At 40.9% G+C, this 20,570-nt stretch overlaps 14 non-coding genes across 14 annotated transcripts; all 14 read right to left on the bottom strand.

Annotated features, from left to right (window-relative positions):
* Positions 1-913: 913 nt before the first annotated feature.
* trnaq-uug (transfer RNA glutamine (anticodon UUG)) lies at positions 914-985 on the bottom strand. Its single transcript has one exon. It is a non-coding gene; the product is annotated as a tRNA-Gln (tRNA).
* Positions 986-1,204: 219 nt separating this feature from the next.
* trnak-uuu (transfer RNA lysine (anticodon UUU)) lies at positions 1,205-1,277 on the bottom strand. Its single transcript has one exon. It is a non-coding gene; the product is annotated as a tRNA-Lys (tRNA).
* A 1,801-nt stretch (positions 1,278-3,078) lies between these two features.
* trnak-uuu (transfer RNA lysine (anticodon UUU)) lies at positions 3,079-3,151 on the bottom strand. The gene has a single exon. It is a non-coding gene; the product is annotated as a tRNA-Lys (tRNA).
* Positions 3,152-4,660: 1,509 nt separating this feature from the next.
* Positions 4,661-4,732, bottom strand: trnaq-uug (transfer RNA glutamine (anticodon UUG)). The gene has a single exon. It is a non-coding gene; the product is annotated as a tRNA-Gln (tRNA).
* A 219-nt stretch (positions 4,733-4,951) lies between these two features.
* On the bottom strand, positions 4,952-5,024 carry trnak-uuu (transfer RNA lysine (anticodon UUU)). Its single transcript has one exon. It is a non-coding gene; the product is annotated as a tRNA-Lys (tRNA).
* A 3,378-nt stretch (positions 5,025-8,402) lies between these two features.
* trnaq-uug (transfer RNA glutamine (anticodon UUG)) lies at positions 8,403-8,474 on the bottom strand. The gene has a single exon. It is a non-coding gene; the product is annotated as a tRNA-Gln (tRNA).
* A 219-nt stretch (positions 8,475-8,693) lies between these two features.
* trnak-uuu (transfer RNA lysine (anticodon UUU)) lies at positions 8,694-8,766 on the bottom strand. Its single transcript has one exon. It is a non-coding gene; the product is annotated as a tRNA-Lys (tRNA).
* Positions 8,767-10,566: 1,800 nt separating this feature from the next.
* Positions 10,567-10,639, bottom strand: trnak-uuu (transfer RNA lysine (anticodon UUU)). The gene has a single exon. It is a non-coding gene; the product is annotated as a tRNA-Lys (tRNA).
* A 1,502-nt stretch (positions 10,640-12,141) lies between these two features.
* On the bottom strand, positions 12,142-12,213 carry trnaq-uug (transfer RNA glutamine (anticodon UUG)). The gene has a single exon. It is a non-coding gene; the product is annotated as a tRNA-Gln (tRNA).
* A 219-nt stretch (positions 12,214-12,432) lies between these two features.
* On the bottom strand, positions 12,433-12,505 carry trnak-uuu (transfer RNA lysine (anticodon UUU)). The gene has a single exon. It is a non-coding gene; the product is annotated as a tRNA-Lys (tRNA).
* Positions 12,506-16,173: 3,668 nt separating this feature from the next.
* Positions 16,174-16,246, bottom strand: trnak-uuu (transfer RNA lysine (anticodon UUU)). The gene has a single exon. It is a non-coding gene; the product is annotated as a tRNA-Lys (tRNA).
* Positions 16,247-17,748: 1,502 nt separating this feature from the next.
* Positions 17,749-17,820, bottom strand: trnaq-uug (transfer RNA glutamine (anticodon UUG)). Its single transcript has one exon. It is a non-coding gene; the product is annotated as a tRNA-Gln (tRNA).
* A 219-nt stretch (positions 17,821-18,039) lies between these two features.
* On the bottom strand, positions 18,040-18,112 carry trnak-uuu (transfer RNA lysine (anticodon UUU)). The gene has a single exon. It is a non-coding gene; the product is annotated as a tRNA-Lys (tRNA).
* A 1,800-nt stretch (positions 18,113-19,912) lies between these two features.
* On the bottom strand, positions 19,913-19,985 carry trnak-uuu (transfer RNA lysine (anticodon UUU)). The gene has a single exon. It is a non-coding gene; the product is annotated as a tRNA-Lys (tRNA).
* Positions 19,986-20,570: the final 585 nt, after the last annotated feature.

Below are 20,570 nucleotides of genomic sequence, written 5' to 3'. Positions count from 1 at the left end.
CCTCAACTTGAGCCACTGTTGGCTTCTGCAATCATAAGTGCTTCTCTTTGGGGTTGTCTTGGTTGTGACTTTGGCCTCAATAACTGCAAGTATCTCAAGTTTTGAAAAATACCATGAAGTTTTCACTCTACCTGGTCATTCACATTACCCTGGCACAAGCACTGACTTGACTTTTGAATGCAGTAAGTGCTACTTGTTGGGGTAGTGTTGATGTCTTTGTCTGCATGCACTTTGAAATTACGTTCTGGAAAAGTTTGTTTAAACACCAGTTTCAGAGAGTCATTCTTATTTCCCTAACATGAGCATTGACTTGTCAATGAAATTCAGTAAGTGCTTTTTGTTGGGGGGCAGTTCCATATGACAAAAGCCTCCATTGGTAATGCAAAAGAAAAAGTCCTTGCTCCAAGATTACTTCAAATGGAACCACTTGTGCTTCTTCATGCTCATAAGTGCTCCTCTTTGGGGTTTTCTTGTCAGCAACTTGTTCACGAATAGGAACTGTACGGCCAATATCAGGACTCCTGTGCCAAATGTAAGTCAAAAGTAGAGCTCAACCACAGCCATGATCTGTCTGCATTTTATAGAAAGTGCTTCATAGTTGGGGTGTTGTTCTGGCTTCACTATTTAGCATTGCACAATAGAATATATCAGCTTGTTTTCTCAGTAATATCACTCTGTCTCTAGACACTGACTCTTGGGCAGTGATGCTGGCTTTAAAATCGAAATACAAGAATTGTTTCTTTTTCAGTAATAAACTAAACTGAACTTTTACTTTGATCAATGTCCATGATATTGTATGGCTCTTGGCTCCATAAACACTGTTGTTGATGGCTTGCATGTAAATTGACACTCGTTGAAAAAAGAGGGTGGGACCATGGCACACATTGGTTTGCAGTCAACTCAAGACAGTTCTAGGTTCCACCGAAATTTGAACTCGGATCACTGGATTCAAAGCCCAGAGTGCTAACCATTACACCATGGAACCATACAATGCAATACCGCCATGTAGGATTGAATTTGATGAGGGTTGGTGATCAATCTGATATGATATATCACATGCAGTGTTTTTGATGTAGGGGAACCACGGGAAGTTCTTTTCGCATTAGGCAAGTCCAAATTCTGTCTACATGCCGGCATGAGTCATTAAAATTGTATGGTATAGTATTGTGTTTAATATCTTACAATAATTACATAGTAATACAACCGCCTGAACAGGGACTTGAACCCTGGACCCTCAGATTAAAAGTCTGATGCTCTACCGACTGAGCTATCCAGGCTCTGAGTGAGACAGAGCCAAATGGAGCCTGGATCATTTCATAGCTGTGCATAACCTTTTTTGGGAACAGTGTTCTTTTAGCAGCAAATAAACTGGATCCAGAGTCTGACTCCCATGAGGCCTTGCATCTTTACAATGTCAATGACAATGTAATCCTTCAATGGGTACCAAAGACAGTTGCAAAAATGATTTTGAAGTTTCACAATGATTCAACTTGTTTGGCTGATCACTGGCTATGTATTTGATGTCTCTTGTTGGTCTGCATCGATAACTTTGTTGACGGCTTGTATGTAAATTGACTACACATTGAAGGCCCATTTGCAGAATGGCCATTACCACAGTCGTTGAAACCCTGAAAAGAAGGTGGGGCTATGGCATACGGTACTTATACTGGTCACATACCTTAGCCAGCACAACTCACCAGAGACGGCCAAGAAGACATCGGAAGAAGATCTGGAGTACAGCAGCCACTTTGATAGGAATATCTGGATTCAGTGGAGTTCAACAGGAGCATTGACTTGTTTTTTTTCAGTAAGTTCTACTTGTTGTGACCACCATTTAAGACATTGTGAAGCAAACACATTAAGACGACCTCAACTTGAGCCACTGTTGGCTTCTGCAATCATAAGTGCTTCTCTTTGGGGTTGTCTTGGTTGTGACTTTGGCCTCAATAACTGCAAGTATCTCAAGTTTTGAAAAATACCATGAAGTTTTCACTCTACCTGGTCATTCACATTACCCTGGCACAAGCACTGACTTGACTTTTGAATGCAGTAAGTGCTACTTGTTGGGGTAGTGTTGATGTCTTTGTCTGCATGCACTTTGAAATTACGTTCTGGAAAAGTTTGTTTAAACACCAGTTTCAGAGAGTCATTCTTATTTCCCTAACATGAGCATTGACTTGTCAATGAAATTCAGTAAGTGCTTTTTGTTGGGGGGCAGTTCCATATGACAAAAGCCTCCATTGGTAATGCAAAAGAAAAAGTCCTTGCTCCAAGATTACTTCAAATGGAACCACTTGTGCTTCTTCATGCTCATAAGTGCTCCTCTTTGGGGTTTTCTTGTCAGCAACTTGTTCACGAATAGGAACTGTACGGCCAATATCAGGACTCCTGTGCCAAATGTAAGTCAAAAGTAGAGCTCAACCACAGCCATGATCTGTCTGCATTTTATAGAAAGTGCTTCATAGTTGGGGTGTTGTTCTGGCTTCACTATTTAGCATTGCACAATAGAATATATCAGCTTGTTTTCTCAGTAATATCACTCTGTCTCTAGACACTGACTCTTGGGCAGTGATGCTGGCTTTAAAATCGAAATACAAGAATTGTTTCTTTTTCAGTAATAAACTAAACTGAACTTTTACTTTGATCAATGTCCATGATATTGTATGGCTCTTGGCTCCATAAACACTGTTGTTGATGGCTTGCATGTAAATTGACACTCGTTGAAAAAAGAGGGTGGGACCATGGCACACATTGGTTTGCAGTTTACAGTCAACTCAAGAAAGTTCTAGGTTCCACCGAGATTTGAACTCGGATCACTGCATTCAAAGCCCAGAGTGCTAAGCATTACACCATGGAACCATACAATGCAATACCGCCATGTAGGGTTGAATTTGATGATGGTTGGTGATCAATCTGATATGATATATCACATGCAGTGTTTTTGATGTAGGGGAACCACGGGAAGTTCTTTTCGCATTAGGCAAGTCCAAATTCTGTCTACATGCCGGCATGAGTCATTAAAATTGTATGGTCTAGTATTGTGTTTAATGTCTTACAATAATTACATAGTAATACAACCACCTGAACAGGGACTTGAACCCTGGACCCTCAGATTAAAAGTCTGATGCTCTACCGACTGAGCTATCCAGGCTCTGAGTGAGACAGAGCCAAATGGAGCCTGGATCATTTCATAGCTGTGCATAACCTTTTTTGGGAACAGTGTTCTTTTAGCAGCAAATAAACTGGATCCAGAGTCTGACTCCCATGAGGCCTTGCATCTTTACAATGTCAATGACAATGTAATCCTTCAATGGGTACCAAAGACAGTTGCAAAAATGATTTTGAAGTTTCACAATGATTCAACTTGTTTGGCTGATCACTGGCTATGTATTTGATGTCTCTTGTTGGTCTGCATCGATAACTTTGTTGACGGCTTGTATGTAAATTGACTACACATTGAAGGCCCATTTGCAGAATGGCCATTACCACAGTCGTTGAAACCCTGAAAAGAAGGTGGGGCTATGGCATACGGTACTTATACTGGTCACATACCTTAGCCAGCACAACTCACCAGAGACGGCCAAGAAGACATCGGAAGAAGATCTGGAGTACAGCAGCCACTTTGATAGGAATATCTGGATTCAGTGGAGTTCAACAGGAGCATTGACTTGTTTTTTTCAGTAAGTTCTACTTGTTGTGACCACCATTTAAGACATTGTGAAGCAAACACATTAAGACGACCTCAACTTGAGCCACTGTTGGCTTCTGCAATCATAAGTGCTTCTCTTTGGGGTTGTCTTGGTTGTGACTTTGGCCTCAATAACTGCAAGTATCTCAAGTTTTGAAAAATACCATGAAGTTTTCACTCTACCTGGTCATTCACATTACCCTGGCACAAGCACTGACTTGACTTTTGAATGCAGTAAGTGCTACTTGTTGGGGTAGTGTTGATGTCTTTGTCTGCATGCACTTTGAAATTACGTTCTGGAAAAGTTTGTTTAAACACCAGTTTCAGAGAGTCATTCTTATTTCCCTAACATGAGCATTGACTTGTCAATGAAATTCAGTAAGTGCTTTTTGTTGGGGGGCAGTTCCATATGACAAAAGCCTCCATTGGTAATGCAAAAGAAAAAGTCCTTGCTCCAAGATTACTTCAAATGGAACCACTTGTGCTTCTTCATGCTCATAAGTGCTCCTCTTTGGGGTTTTCTTGTCAGCAACTTGTTCACGAATAGGAACTGTACGGCCAATATCAGGACTCCTGTGCCAAATGTAAGTCAAAAGTAGAGCTCAACCACAGCCATGATCTGTCTGCATTTTATAGAAAGTGCTTCATAGTTGGGGTGTTGTTCTGGCTTCACTATTTAGCATTGCACAATAGAATATATCAGCTTGTTTTCTCAGTAATATCACTCTGTCTCTAGACACTGACTCTTGGGCAGTGATGCTGGCTTTAAAATCGAAATACAAGAATTGTTTCTTTTTCAGTAATAAACTAAACTGAACTTTTACTTTGATCAATGTCCATGATATTGTATGGCTCTTGGCTCCATAAACACTGTTGTTGATGGCTTGCATGTAAATTGACACTCGTTGAAAAAAGAGGGTGGGACCATGGCACACATTGGTTTGCAGTTTACAGTCAACTCAAGAAAGTTCTAGGTTCCACCGAGATTTGAACTCGGATCACTGCATTCAAAGCCCAGAGTGCTAACCATTACACCATGGAACCATACAATGCAATACCGCCATGTAGGGTTGAATTTGATGAGGGTTGGTGATCAATCTGATATGATATATCACATGCAGTGTTTTTGATGTAGGGGAACCACGGGAAGTTCTTTTCGCATTAGGCAAGTCCAAATTCTGTCTACATGCCGGCATGAGTCATTAAAATTGTATGGTCTAGTATCGTGTTTAATATCTTACAATAATTACATAGTAATACAACCGCCTGAACAGGGACTTGAACCCTGGACCCTCAGATTAAAAGTCTGATGCTCTACCGACTGAGCTATCCAGGCTCTGAGTGAGACAGAGCCAAATGGAGCCTGGATCATTTCATAGCTGTGCATAACCTTTTTTGGGAACAGTGTTCTTTTAGCAGCAAATAAACTGGATCCAGAGTCTGACTCCCATGAGGCCTTGCATCTTTACAATGTCAATGACAATGTAATCCTTCAATGGGTACCAAAGACAGTTGCAAAAATGATTTTGAAGTTTCACAATGATTCAACTTGTTTGGCTGATCACTGGCTATGTATTTGATGTCTCTTGTTGGTCTGCATCGATAACTTTGTTGACGGCTTGTATGTAAATTGACTACACATTGAAGGCCCATTTGCAGAATGGCCATTACCACAGTCGTTGAAACCCTGAAAAGAAGGTGGGGCTATGGCATACGGTACTTATACTGGTCACATACCTTAGCCAGCACAACTCACCAGAGACGGCCAAGAAGACATCGGAAGAAGATCTGGAGTACAGCAGCCACTTTGATAGGAATATCTGGATTCAGTGGAGTTCAACAGGAGCATTGACTTGTTTTTTTTCAGTAAGTTCTACTTGTTGTGACCACCATTTAAGACATTGTGAAGCAAACACATTAAGACGACCTCAACTTGAGCCACTGTTGGCTTCTGCAATCATAAGTGCTTCTCTTTGGGGTTGTCTTGGTTGTGACTTTGGCCTCAATAACTGCAAGTATCTCAAGTTTTGAAAAATACCATGAAGTTTTCACTCTACCTGGTCATTCACATTACCCTGGCACAAGCACTGACTTGACTTTTGAATGCAGTAAGTGCTACTTGTTGGGGTAGTGTTGATGTCTTTGTCTGCATGCACTTTGAAATTACGTTCTGGAAAAGTTTGTTTAAACACCAGTTTCAGAGAGTCATTCTTATTTCCCTAACATGAGCATTGACTTGTCAATGAAATTCAGTAAGTGCTTTTTGTTGGGGGGCAGTTCCATATGACAAAAGCCTCCATTGGTAATGCAAAAGAAAAAGTCCTTGCTCCAAGATTACTTCAAATGGAACCACTTGTGCTTCTTCATGCTCATAAGTGCTCCTCTTTGGGGTTTTCTTGTCAGCAACTTGTTCACGAATAGGAACTGTACGGCCAATATCAGGACTCCTGTGCCAAATGTAAGTCAAAAGTAGAGCTCAACCACAGCCATGATCTGTCTGCATTTTATAGAAAGTGCTTCATAGTTGGGGTGTTGTTCTGGCTTCACTATTTAGCATTGCACAATAGAATATATCAGCTTGTTTTCTCAGTAATATCACTCTGTCTCTAGACACTGACTCTTGGGCAGTGATGCTGGCTTTAAAATCGAAATACAAGAATTGTTTCTTTTTCAGTAATAAACTAAACTGAACTTTTACTTTGATCAATGTCCATGATATTGTATGGCTCTTGGCTCCATAAACACTGTTGTTGATGGCTTGCATGTAAATTGACACTCGTTGAAAAAAGAGGGTGGGACCATGGCACACATTGGTTTGCAGTTTACAGTCAACTCAAGAAAGTTCTAGGTTCCACCGAGATTTGAACTCGGATCACTGCATTCAAAGCCCAGAGTGCTAAGCATTACACCATGGAACCATACAATGCAATACCGCCATGTAGGGTTGAATTTGATGATGGTTGGTGATCAATCTGATATATCACATGCAGTGTTTTTGATGTAGGGGAACCACGGGAAGTTCTTTTCGCATTAGGCAAGTCCAAATTCTGTCTACATGCCGGCATGAGTCATTAAAATTGTATGGTCTAGTATTGTGTTTAATATCTTACAATAATTACATAGTAATACAACCGCCTGAACAGGGACTTGAACCCTGGACTCTCAGATTAAAAGTCTGATGCTCTACCGACTGAGCTATCCAGGCTCTGAGTGAGACAGAGCCAAATGGAGCCTGGATCATTTCATAGCTGTGCATAACCTTTTTTGGGAACAGTGTTCTTTTAGCAGCAAATAAACTGGATCCAGAGTCTGACTCCCATGAGGCCTTGCATCTTTACAATGTCAATGACAATGTAATCCTTCAATGGGTACCAAAGACAGTTGCAAAAATGATTTTGAAGTTTCACAATGATTCAACTTGTTTGGCTGATCACTGGCTATGTATTTGATGTCTCTTGTTGGTCTGCATCGATAACTTTGTTGACGGCTTGTATGTAAATTGACTACACATTGAAGGCCCATTTGCAGAATGGCCATTACCACAGTCGTTGAAACCCTGAAAAGAAGGTGGGGCTATGGCATACGGTACTTATACTGGTCACATACCTTAGCCAGCACAACTCACCAGAGACGGCCAAGAAGACATCGGAAGAAGATCTGGAGTACAGCAGCCACTTTGATAGGAATATCTGGATTCAGTGGAGTTCAACAGGAGCATTGACTTGTTTTTTTCAGTAAGTTCTACTTGTTGTGACCACCATTTAAGACATTGTGAAGCAAACACATTAAGACGACCTCAACTTGAGCCACTGTTGGCTTCTGCAATCATAAGTGCTTCTCTTTGGGGTTGTCTTGGTTGTGACTTTGGCCTCAATAACTGCAAGTATCTCAAGTTTTGAAAAATACCATGAAGTTTTCACTCTACCTGGTCATTCACATTACCCTGGCACAAGCACTGACTTGACTTTTGAATGCAGTAAGTGCTACTTGTTGGGGTAGTGTTGATGTCTTTGTCTGCATGCACTTTGAAATTACGTTCTGGAAAAGTTTGTTTAAACACCAGTTTCAGAGAGTCATTCTTATTTCCCTAACATGAGCATTGACTTGTCAATGAAATTCAGTAAGTGCTTTTTGTTGGGGGGCAGTTCCATATGACAAAAGCCTCCATTGGTAATGCAAAAGAAAAAGTCCTTGCTCCAAGATTACTTCAAATGGAACCACTTGTGCTTCTTCATGCTCATAAGTGCTCCTCTTTGGGGTTTTCTTGTCAGCAACTTGTTCACGAATAGGAACTGTACGGCCAATATCAGGACTCCTGTGCCAAATGTAAGTCAAAAGTAGAGCTCAACCACAGCCATGATCTGTCTGCATTTTATAGAAAGTGCTTCATAGTTGGGGTGTTGTTCTGGCTTCACTATTTAGCATTGCACAATAGAATATATCAGCTTGTTTTCTCAGTAATATCACTCTGTCTCTAGACACTGACTCTTGGGCAGTGATGCTGGCTTTAAAATCGAAATACAAGAATTGTTTCTTTTTCAGTAATAAACTAAACTGAACTTTTACTTTGATCAATGTCCATGATATTGTATGGCTCTTGGCTCCATAAACACTGTTGTTGATGGCTTGCATGTAAATTGACACTCGTTGAAAAAAGAGGGTGGGACCATGGCACACATTGGTTTGCAGTTTACAGTCAACTCAAGAAAGTTCTAGGTTCCACCGAGATTTGAACTCGGATCACTGCATTCAAAGCCCAGAGTGCTAACCATTACACCATGGAACCATACAATGCAATACCGCCATGTAGGGTTGAATTTGATGAGGGTTGGTGATCAATCTGATATGATATATCACATGCAGTGTTTTTGATGTAGGGGAACCACGGGAAGTTCTTTTCGCATTAGGCAAGTCCAAATTCTGTCTACATGCCGGCATGAGTCATTAAAATTGTATGGTCTAGTATTGTGTTTAATATCTTACAATAATTACATAGTAATACAACCGCCTGAACAGGGACTTGAACCCTGGACCCTCAGATTAAAAGTCTGATGCTCTACCGACTGAGCTATCCAGGCTCTGAGTGAGACAGAGCCAAATGGAGCCTGGATCATTTCATAGCTGTGCATAACCTTTTTTGGGAACAGTGTTCTTTTAGCAGCAAATAAACTGGATCCAGAGTCTGACTCCCATGAGGCCTTGCATCTTTACAATGTCAATGACAATGTAATCCTTCAATGGGTACCAAAGACAGTTGCAAAAATGATTTTGAAGTTTCACAATGATTCAACTTGTTTGGCTGATCACTGGCTATGTATTTGATGTCTCTTGTTGGTCTGCATCGATAACTTTGTTGACGGCTTGTATGTAAATTGACTACACATTGAAGGCCCATTTGCAGAATGGCCATTACCACAGTCGTTGAAACCCTGAAAAGAAGGTGGGGCTATGGCATACGGTACTTATACTGGTCACATACCTTAGCCAGCACAACTCACCAGAGACGGCCAAGAAGACATCGGAAGAAGATCTGGAGTACAGCAGCCACTTTGATAGGAATATCTGGATTCAGTGGAGTTCAACAGGAGCATTGACTTGTTTTTTTCAGTAAGTTCTACTTGTTGTGACCACCATTTAAGACATTGTGAAGCAAACACATTAAGACGACCTCAACTTGAGCCACTGTTGGCTTCTGCAATCATAAGTGCTTCTCTTTGGGGTTGTCTTGGTTGTGACTTTGGCCTCAATAACTGCAAGTATCTCAAGTTTTGAAAAATACCATGAAGTTTTCACTCTACCTGGTCATTCACATTACCCTGGCACAAGCACTGACTTGACTTTTGAATGCAGTAAGTGCTACTTGTTGGGGTAGTGTTGATGTCTTTGTCTGCATGCACTTTGAAATTACGTTCTGGAAAAGTTTGTTTAAACACCAGTTTCAGAGAGTCATTCTTATTTCCCTAACATGAGCATTGACTTGTCAATGAAATTCAGTAAGTGCTTTTTGTTGGGGGGCAGTTCCATATGACAAAAGCCTCCATTGGTAATGCAAAAGAAAAAGTCCTTGCTCCAAGATTACTTCAAATGGAACCACTTGTGCTTCTTCATGCTCATAAGTGCTCCTCTTTGGGGTTTTCTTGTCAGCAACTTGTTCACGAATAGGAACTGTACGGCCAATATCAGGACTCCTGTGCCAAATGTAAGTCAAAAGTAGAGCTCAACCACAGCCATGATCTGTCTGCATTTTATAGAAAGTGCTTCATAGTTGGGGTGTTGTTCTGGCTTCACTATTTAGCATTGCACAATAGAATATATCAGCTTGTTTTCTCAGTAATATCACTCTGTCTCTAGACACTGACTCTTGGGCAGTGATGCTGGCTTTAAAATCGAAATACAAGAATTGTTTCTTTTTCAGTAATAAACTAAACTGAACTTTTACTTTGATCAATGTCCATGATATTGTATGGCTCTTGGCTCCATAAACACTGTTGTTGATGGCTTGCATGTAAATTGACACTCGTTGAAAAAAGAGGGTGGGACCATGGCACACATTGGTTTGCAGTTTACAGTCAACTCAAGAAAGTTCTAGGTTCCACCGAGATTTGAACTCGGATCACTGCATTCAAAGCCCAGAGTGCTAACCATTACACCATGGAACCATACAATGCAATACCGCCATGTAGGGTTGAATTTGATGAGGGTTGGTGATCAATCTGATATGATATATCACATGCAGTGTTTTTGATGTAGGGGAACCACGGGAAGTTCTTTTCGCATTAGGCAAGTCCAAATTCTGTCTACATGCCGGCATGAGTCATTAAAATTGTATGGTCTAGTATTGTGTTTAATATCTTACAATAATTACATAGTAATACAACCGCCTGAACAGGGACTTGAACCCTGGACCCTCAGATTAAAAGTCTGATGCTCTACCGACTGAGCTATCCAGGCTCTGAGTGAGACAGAGCCAAATGGAGCCTGGATCATTTCATAGCTGTGCATAACCTTTTTTGGGAACAGTGTTCTTTTAGCAGCAAATAAACTGGATCCAGAGTCTGACTCCCATGAGGCCTTGCATCTTTACAATGTCAATGACAATGTAATCCTTCAATGGGTACCAAAGACAGTTGCAAAAATGATTTTGAAGTTTCACAATGATTCAACTTGTTTGGCTGATCACTGGCTATGTATTTGATGTCTCTTGTTGGTCTGCATCGATAACTTTGTTGACGGCTTGTATGTAAATTGACTACACATTGAAGGCCCATTTGCAGAATGGCCATTACCACAGTCGTTGAAACCCTGAAAAGAAGGTGGGGCTATGGCATACGGTACTTATACTGGTCACATACCTTAGCCAGCACAACTCACCAGAGACGGCCAAGAAGACATCGGAAGAAGATCTGGAGTACAGCAGCCACTTTGATAGGAATATCTGGATTCAGTGGAGTTCAACAGGAGCATTGACTTGTTTTTTTCAGTAAGTTCTACTTGTTGTGACCACCATTTAAGACATTGTGAAGCAAACACATTAAGACGACCTCAACTTGAGCCACTGTTGGCTTCTGCAATCATAAGTGCTTCTCTTTGGGGTTGTCTTGGTTGTGACTTTGGCCTCAATAACTGCAAGTATCTCAAGTTTTGAAAAATACCATGAAGTTTTCACTCTACCTGGTCATTCACATTACCCTGGCACAAGCACTGACTTGACTTTTGAATGCAGTAAGTGCTACTTGTTGGGGTAGTGTTGATGTCTTTGTCTGCATGCACTTTGAAATTACGTTCTGGAAAAGTTTGTTTAAACACCAGTTTCAGAGAGTCATTCTTATTTCCCTAACATGAGCATTGACTTGTCAATGAAATTCAGTAAGTGCTTTTTGTTGGGGGGCAGTTCCATATGACAAAAGCCTCCATTGGTAATGCAAAAGAAAAAGTCCTTGCTCCAAGATTACTTCAAATGGAACCACTTGTGCTTCTTCATGCTCATAAGTGCTCCTCTTTGGGGTTTTCTTGTCAGCAACTTGTTCACGAATAGGAACTGTACGGCCAATATCAGGACTCCTGTGCCAAATGTAAGTCAAAAGTAGAGCTCAACCACAGCCATGATCTGTCTGCATTTTATAGAAAGTGCTTCATAGTTGGGGTGTTGTTCTGGCTTCACTATTTAGCATTGCACAATAGAATATATCAGCTTGTTTTCTCAGTAATATCACTCTGTCTCTAGACACTGACTCTTGGGCAGTGATGCTGGCTTTAAAATCGAAATACAAGAATTGTTTCTTTTTCAGTAATAAACTAAACTGAACTTTTACTTTGATCAATGTCCATGATATTGTATGGCTCTTGGCTCCATAAACACTGTTGTTGATGGCTTGCATGTAAATTGACACTCGTTGAAAAAAGAGGGTGGGACCATGGCACACATTGGTTTGCAGTCAACTCAAGACAGTTCTAGGTTCCACCGAAATTTGAACTCGGATCACTGGATTCAAAGCCCAGAGTGCTAACCATTACACCATGGAACCATACAATGCAATACCGCCATGTAGGATTGAATTTGATGAGGGTTGGTGATCAATCTGATATGATATATCACATGCAGTGTTTTTGATGTAGGGGAACCACGGGAAGTTCTTTTCGCATTAGGCAAGTCCAAATTCTGTCTACATGCCGGCATGAGTCATTAAAATTGTATGGTATAGTATTGTGTTTAATATCTTACAATAATTACATAGTAATACAACCGCCTGAACAGGGACTTGAACCCTGGACCCTCAGATTAAAAGTCTGATGCTCTACCGACTGAGCTATCCAGGCTCTGAGTGAGACAGAGCCAAATGGAGCCTGGATCATTTCATAGCTGTGCATAACCTTTTTTGGGAACAGTGTTCTTTTAGCAGCAAATAAACTGGATCCAGAGTCTGACTCCCATGAGGCCTTGCATCTTTACAATGTCAATGACAATGTAATCCTTCAATGGGTACCAAAGACAGTTGCAAAAATGATTTTGAAGTTTCACAATGATTCAACTTGTTTGGCTGATCACTGGCTATGTATTTGATGTCTCTTGTTGGTCTGCATCGATAACTTTGTTGACGGCTTGTATGTAAATTGACTACACATTGAAGGCCCATTTGCAGAATGGCCATTACCACAGTCGTTGAAACCCTGAAAAGAAGGTGGGGCTATGGCATACGGTACTTATACTGGTCACATACCTTAGCCAGCACAACTCACCAGAGACGGCCAAGAAGACATCGGAAGAAGATCTGGAGTACAGCAGCCACTTTGATAGGAATATCTGGATTCAGTGGAGTTCAACAGGAGCATTGACTTGTTTTTTTCAGTAAGTTCTACTTGTTGTGACCACCATTTAAGACATTGTGAAGCAAACACATTAAGACGACCTCAACTTGAGCCACTGTTGGCTTCTGCAATCATAAGTGCTTCTCTTTGGGGTTGTCTTGGTTGTGACTTTGGCCTCAATAACTGCAAGTATCTCAAGTTTTGAAAAATACCATGAAGTTTTCACTCTACCTGGTCATTCACATTACCCTGGCACAAGCACTGACTTGACTTTTGAATGCAGTAAGTGCTACTTGTTGGGGTAGTGTTGATGTCTTTGTCTGCATGCACTTTGAAATTACGTTCTGGAAAAGTTTGTTTAAACACCAGTTTCAGAGAGTCATTCTTATTTCCCTAACATGAGCATTGACTTGTCAATGAAATTCAGTAAGTGCTTTTTGTTGGGGGGCAGTTCCATATGACAAAAGCCTCCATTGGTAATGCAAAAGAAAAAGTCCTTGCTCCAAGATTACTTCAAATGGAACCACTTGTGCTTCTTCATGCTCATAAGTGCTCCTCTTTGGGGTTTTCTTGTCAGCAACTTGTTCACGAATAGGAACTGTACGGCCAATATCAGGACTCCTGTGCCAAATGTAAGTCAAAAGTAGAGCTCAACCACAGCCATGATCTGTCTGCATTTTATAGAAAGTGCTTCATAGTTGGGGTGTTGTTCTGGCTTCACTATTTAGCATTGCACAATAGAATATATCAGCTTGTTTTCTCAGTAATATCACTCTGTCTCTAGACACTGACTCTTGGGCAGTGATGCTGGCTTTAAAATCGAAATACAAGAATTGTTTCTTTTTCAGTAATAAACTAAACTGAACTTTTACTTTGATCAATGTCCATGATATTGTATGGCTCTTGGCTCCATAAACACTGTTGTTGATGGCTTGCATGTAAATTGACACTCGTTGAAAAAAGAGGGTGGGACCATGGCACACATTGGTTTGCAGTTTACAGTCAACTCAAGAAAGTTCTAGGTTCCACCGAGATTTGAACTCGGATCACTGCATTCAAAGCCCAGAGTGCTAACCATTACACCATGGAACCATACAATGCAATACCGCCATGTAGGGTTGAATTTGATGAGGGTTGGTGATCAATCTGATATATCACATGCAGTGTTTTTGATGTAGGGGAACCACGGGAAGTTCTTTTCGCATTAGGCAAGTCCAAATTCTGTCTACATGCCGGCATGAGTCATTAAAATTGTATGGTCTAGTATTGTGTTTAATATCTTACAATAATTACATAGTAATACAACCGCCTGAACAGGGACTTGAACCCTGGACTCTCAGATTAAAAGTCTGATGCTCTACCGACTGAGCTATCCAGGCTCTGAGTGAGACAGAGCCAAATGGAGCCTGGATCATTTCATAGCTGTGCATAACCTTTTTTGGGAACAGTGTTCTTTTAGCAGCAAATAAACTGGATCCAGAGTCTGACTCCCATGAGGCCTTGCATCTTTACAATGTCAATGACAATGTAATCCTTCAATGGGTACCAAAGACAGTTGCAAAAATGATTTTGAAGTTTCACAATGATTCAACTTGTTTGGCTGATCACTGGCTATGTATTTGATGTCTCTTGTTGGTCTGCATCGATAACTTTGTTGACGGCTTGTATGTAAATTGACTACACATTGAAGGCCCATTTGCAGAATGGCCATTACCACAGTCGTTGAAACCCTGAAAAGAAGGTGGGGCTATGGCATACGGTACTTATACTGGTCACATACCTTAGCCAGCACAACTCACCAGAGACGGCCAAGAAGACATCGGAAGAAGATCTGGAGTACAGCAGCCACTTTGATAGGAATATCTGGATTCAGTGGAGTTCAACAGGAGCATTGACTTGTTTTTTTCAGTAAGTTCTACTTGTTGTGACCACCATTTAAGACATTGTGAAGCAAACACATTAAGACGACCTCAACTTGAGCCACTGTTGGCTTCTGCAATCATAAGTGCTTCTCTTTGGGGTTGTCTTGGTTGTGACTTTGGCCTCAATAACTGCAAGTATCTCAAGTTTTGAAAAATACCATGAAGTTTTCACTCTACCTGGTCATTCACATTACCCTGGCACAAGCACTGACTTGACTTTTGAATGCAGTAAGTGCTACTTGTTGGGGTAGTGTTGATGTCTTTGTCTGCATGCACTTTGAAATTACGTTCTGGAAAAGTTTGTTTAAACACCAGTTTCAGAGAGTCATTCTTATTTCCCTAACATGAGCATTGACTTGTCAATGAAATTCAGTAAGTGCTTTTTGTTGGGGGGCAGTTCCATATGACAAAAGCCTCCATTGGTAATGCAAAAGAAAAAGTCCTTGCTCCAAGATTACTTCAAATGGAACCACTTGTGCTTCTTCATGCTCATAAGTGCTCCTCTTTGGGGTTTTCTTGTCAGCAACTTGTTCACGAATAGGAACTGTACGGCCAATATCAGGACTCCTGTGCCAAATGTAAGTCAAAAGTAGAGCTCAACCACAGCCATGATCTGTCTGCATTTTATAGAAAGTGCTTCATAGTTGGGGTGTTGTTCTGGCTTCACTATTTAGCATTGCACAATAGAATATATCAGCTTGTTTTCTCAGTAATATCACTCTGTCTCTAGACACTGACTCTTGGGCAGTGATGCTGGCTTTAAAATCGAAATACAAGAATTGTTTCTTTTTCAGTAATAAACTAAACTGAACTTTTACTTTGATCAATGTCCATGATATTGTATGGCTCTTGGCTCCATAAACACTGTTGTTGATGGCTTGCATGTAAATTGACACTCGTTGAAAAAAGAGGGTGGGACCATGGCACACATTGGTTTGCAGTTTACAGTCAACTCAAGAAAGTTCTAGGTTCCACCGAGATTTGAACTCGGATCACTGCATTCAAAGCCCAGAGTGCTAACCATTACACCATGGAACCATACAATGCAATACCGCCATGTAGGGTTGAATTTGATGAGGGTTGGTGATCAATCTGATATGATATATCACATGCAGTGTTTTTGATGTAGGGGAACCACGGGAAGTTCTTTTCGCATTAGGCAAGTCCAAATTCTGTCTACATGCCGGCATGAGTCATTAAAATTGTATGGTCTAGTATTGTGTTTAATATCTTACAATAATTACATAGTAATACAACCGCCTGAACAGGGACTTGAACCCTGGACCCTCAGATTAAAAGTCTGATGCTCTACCGACTGAGCTATCCAGGCTCTGAGTGAGACAGAGCCAAATGGAGCCTGGATCATTTCATAGCTGTGCATAACCTTTTTTGGGAACAGTGTTCTTTTAGCAGCAAATAAACTGGATCCAGAGTCTGACTCCCATGAGGCCTTGCATCTTTACAATGTCAATGACAATGTAATCCTTCAATGGGTACCAAAGACAGTTGCAAAAATGATTTTGAAGTTTCACAATGATTCAACTTGTTTGGCTGATCACTGGCTATGTATTTGATGTCTCTTGTTGGTCTGCATCGATAACTTTGTTGACGGCTTGTATGTAAATTGACTACACATTGAAGGCCCATTTGCAGAATGGCCATTACCACAGTCGTTGAAACCCTGAAAAGAAGGTGGGGCTATGGCATACGGTACTTATACTGGTCACATACCTTAGCCAGCACAACTCACCAGAGACGGCCAAGAAGACATCGGAAGAAGATCTGGAGTACAGCAGCCACTTTGATAGGAATATCTGGATTCAGTGGAGTTCAACAGGAGCATTGACTTGTTTTTTTCAGTAAGTTCTACTTGTTGTGACCACCATTTAAGACATTGTGAAGCAAACACATTAAGACGACCTCAACTTGAGCCACTGTTGGCTTCTGCAATCATAAGTGCTTCTCTTTGGGGTTGTCTTGGTTGTGACTTTGGCCTCAATAACTGCAAGTATCTCAAGTTTTGAAAAATACCATGAAGTTTTCACTCTACCTGGTCATTCACATTACCCTGGCACAAGCACTGACTTGACTTTTGAATGCAGTAAGTGCTACTTGTTGGGGTAGTGTTGATGTCTTTGTCTGCATGCACTTTGAAATTACGTTCTGGAAAAGTTTGTTTAAACACCAGTTTCAGAGAGTCATTCTTATTTCCCTAACATGAGCATTGACTTGTCAATGAAATTCAGTAAGTGCTTTTTGTTGGGGGGCAGTTCCATATGACAAAAGCCTCCATTGGTAATGCAAAAGAAAAAGTCCTTGCTCCAAGATTACTTCAAATGGAACCACTTGTGCTTCTTCATGCTCATAAGTGCTCCTCTTTGGGGTTTTCTTGTCAGCAACTTGTTCACGAATAGGAACTGTACGGCCAATATCAGGACTCCTGTGCCAAATGTAAGTCAAAAGTAGAGCTCAACCACAGCCATGATCTGTCTGCATTTTATAGAAAGTGCTTCATAGTTGGGGTGTTGTTCTGGCTTCACTATTTAGCATTGCACAATAGAATATATCAGCTTGTTTTCTCAGTAATATCACTCTGTCTCTAGACACTGACTCTTGGGCAGTGATGCTGGCTTTAAAATCGAAATACAAGAATTGTTTCTTTTTCAGTAATAAACTAAACTGAACTTTTACTTTGATCAATGTCCATGATATTGTATGGCTCTTGGCTCCATAAACACTGTTGTTGATGGCTTGCATGTAAATTGACACTCGTTGAAAAAAGAGGGTGGGACCATGGCACACATTGGTTTGCAGTCAACTCAAGACAGTTCTAGGTTCCACCGAAATTTGAACTCGGATCACTGGATTCAAAGCCCAGAGTGCTAACCATTACACCATGGAACCATACAATGCAATACCGCCATGTAGGATTGAATTTGATGAGGGTTGGTGATCAATCTGATATGATATATCACATGCAGTGTTTTTGATGTAGGGGAACCACGGGAAGTTCTTTTCGCATTAGGCAAGTCCAAATTCTGTCTACATGCCGGCATGAGTCATTAAAATTGTATGGTATAGTATTGTGTTTAATATCTTACAATAATTACATAGTAATACAACCGCCTGAACAGGGACTTGAACCCTGGACCCTCAGATTAAAAGTCTGATGCTCTACCGACTGAGCTATCCAGGCTCTGAGTGAGACAGAGCCAAATGGAGCCTGGATCATTTCATAGCTGTGCATAACCTTTTTTGGGAACAGTGTTCTTTTAGCAGCAAATAAACTGGATCCAGAGTCTGACTCCCATGAGGCCTTGCATCTTTACAATGTCAATGACAATGTAATCCTTCAATGGGTACCAAAGACAGTTGCAAAAATGATTTTGAAGTTTCACAATGATTCAACTTGTTTGGCTGATCACTGGCTATGTATTTGATGTCTCTTGTTGGTCTGCATCGATAACTTTGTTGACGGCTTGTATGTAAATTGACTACACATTGAAGGCCCATTTGCAGAATGGCCATTACCACAGTCGTTGAAACCCTGAAAAGAAGGTGGGGCTATGGCATACGGTACTTATACTGGTCACATACCTTAGCCAGCACAACTCACCAGAGACGGCCAAGAAGACATCGGAAGAAGATCTGGAGTACAGCAGCCACTTTGATAGGAATATCTGGATTCAGTGGAGTTCAACAGGAGCATTGACTTGTTTTTTTCAGTAAGTTCTACTTGTTGTGACCACCATTTAAGACATTGTGAAGCAAACACATTAAGACGACCTCAACTTGAGCCACTGTTGGCTTCTGCAATCATAAGTGCTTCTCTTTGGGGTTGTCTTGGTTGTGACTTTGGCCTCAATAACTGCAAGTATCTCAAGTTTTGAAAAATACCATGAAGTTTTCACTCTACCTGGTCATTCACATTACCCTGGCACAAGCACTGACTTGACTTTTGAATGCAGTAAGTGCTACTTGTTGGGGTAGTGTTGATGTCTTTGTCTGCATGCACTTTGAAATTACGTTCTGGAAAAGTTTGTTTAAACACCAGTTTCAGAGAGTCATTCTTATTTCCCTAACATGAGCATTGACTTGTCAATGAAATTCAGTAAGTGCTTTTTGTTGGGGGGCAGTTCCATATGACAAAAGCCTCCATTGGTAATGCAAAAGAAAAAGTCCTTGCTCCAAGATTACTTCAAATGGAACCACTTGTGCTTCTTCATGCTCATAAGTGCTCCTCTTTGGGGTTTTCTTGTCAGCAACTTGTTCACGAATAGGAACTGTACGGCCAATATCAGGACTCCTGTGCCAAATGTAAGTCAAAAGTAGAGCTCAACCACAGCCATGATCTGTCTGCATTTTATAGAAAGTGCTTCATAGTTGGGGTGTTGTTCTGGCTTCACTATTTAGCATTGCACAATAGAATATATCAGCTTGTTTTCTCAGTAATATCACTCTGTCTCTAGACACTGACTCTTGGGCAGTGATGCTGGCTTTAAAATCGAAATACAAGAATTGTTTCTTTTTCAGTAATAAACTAAACTGAACTTTTACTTTGATCAATGTCCATGATATTGTATGGCTCTTGGCTCCATAAACACTGTTGTTGATGGCTTGCATGTAAATTGACACTCGTTGAAAAAAGAGGGTGGGACCATGGCACACATTGGTTTGCAGTTTACAGTCAACTCAAGAAAGTTCTAGGTTCCACCGAGATTTGAACTCGGATCACTGCATTCAAAGCCCAGAGTGCTAACCATTACACCATGGAACCATACAATGCAATACCGCCATGTAGGGTTGAATTTGATGAGGGTTGGTGATCAATCTGATATGATATATCACATGCAGTGTTTTTGATGTAGGGGAACCACGGGAAGTTCTTTTCGCATTAGGCAAGTCCAAATTCTGTCTACATGCCGGCATGAGTCATTAAAATTGTATGGTCTAGTATTGTGTTTAATATCTTACAATAATTACATAGTAATACAACCGCCTGAACAGGGACTTGAACCCTGGACCCTCAGATTAAAAGTCTGATGCTCTACCGACTGAGCTATCCAGGCTCTGAGTGAGACAGAGCCAAATGGAGCCTGGATCATTTCATAGCTGTGCATAACCTTTTTTGGGAACAGTGTTCTTTTAGCAGCAAATAAACTGGATCCAGAGTCTGACTCCCATGAGGCCTTGCATCTTTACAATGTCAATGACAATGTAATCCTTCAATGGGTACCAAAGACAGTTGCAAAAATGATTTTGAAGTTTCACAATGATTCAACTTGTTTGGCTGATCACTGGCTATGTATTTGATGTCTCTTGTTGGTCTGCATCGATAACTTTGTTGACGGCTTGTATGTAAATTGACTACACATTGAAGGCCCATTTGCAGAATGGCCATTACCACAGTCGTTGAAACCCTGAAAAGAAGGTGGGGCTATGGCATACGGTACTTATACTGGTCACATACCTTAGCCAGCACAACTCACCAGAGACGGCCAAGAAGACATCGGAAGAAGATCTGGAGTACAGCAGCCACTTTGATAGGAATATCTGGATTCAGTGGAGTTCAACAGGAGCATTGACTTGTTTTTTTCAGTAAGTTCTACTTGTTGTGACCACCATTTAAGACATTGTGAAGCAAACACATTAAG

The sequence above is a fragment of the Eucyclogobius newberryi genome, unplaced genomic scaffold (assembly GCF_026437365.1).
Source record: "Eucyclogobius newberryi isolate DKJ021-1_F unplaced genomic scaffold, fEucNew1.0.hap1 SCAF_87, whole genome shotgun sequence".
NCBI lineage: Eukaryota > Metazoa > Chordata > Actinopteri > Gobiiformes > Gobiidae > Eucyclogobius > Eucyclogobius newberryi.
This window is presented reverse-complemented; position numbering and strand designations above follow the sequence as displayed.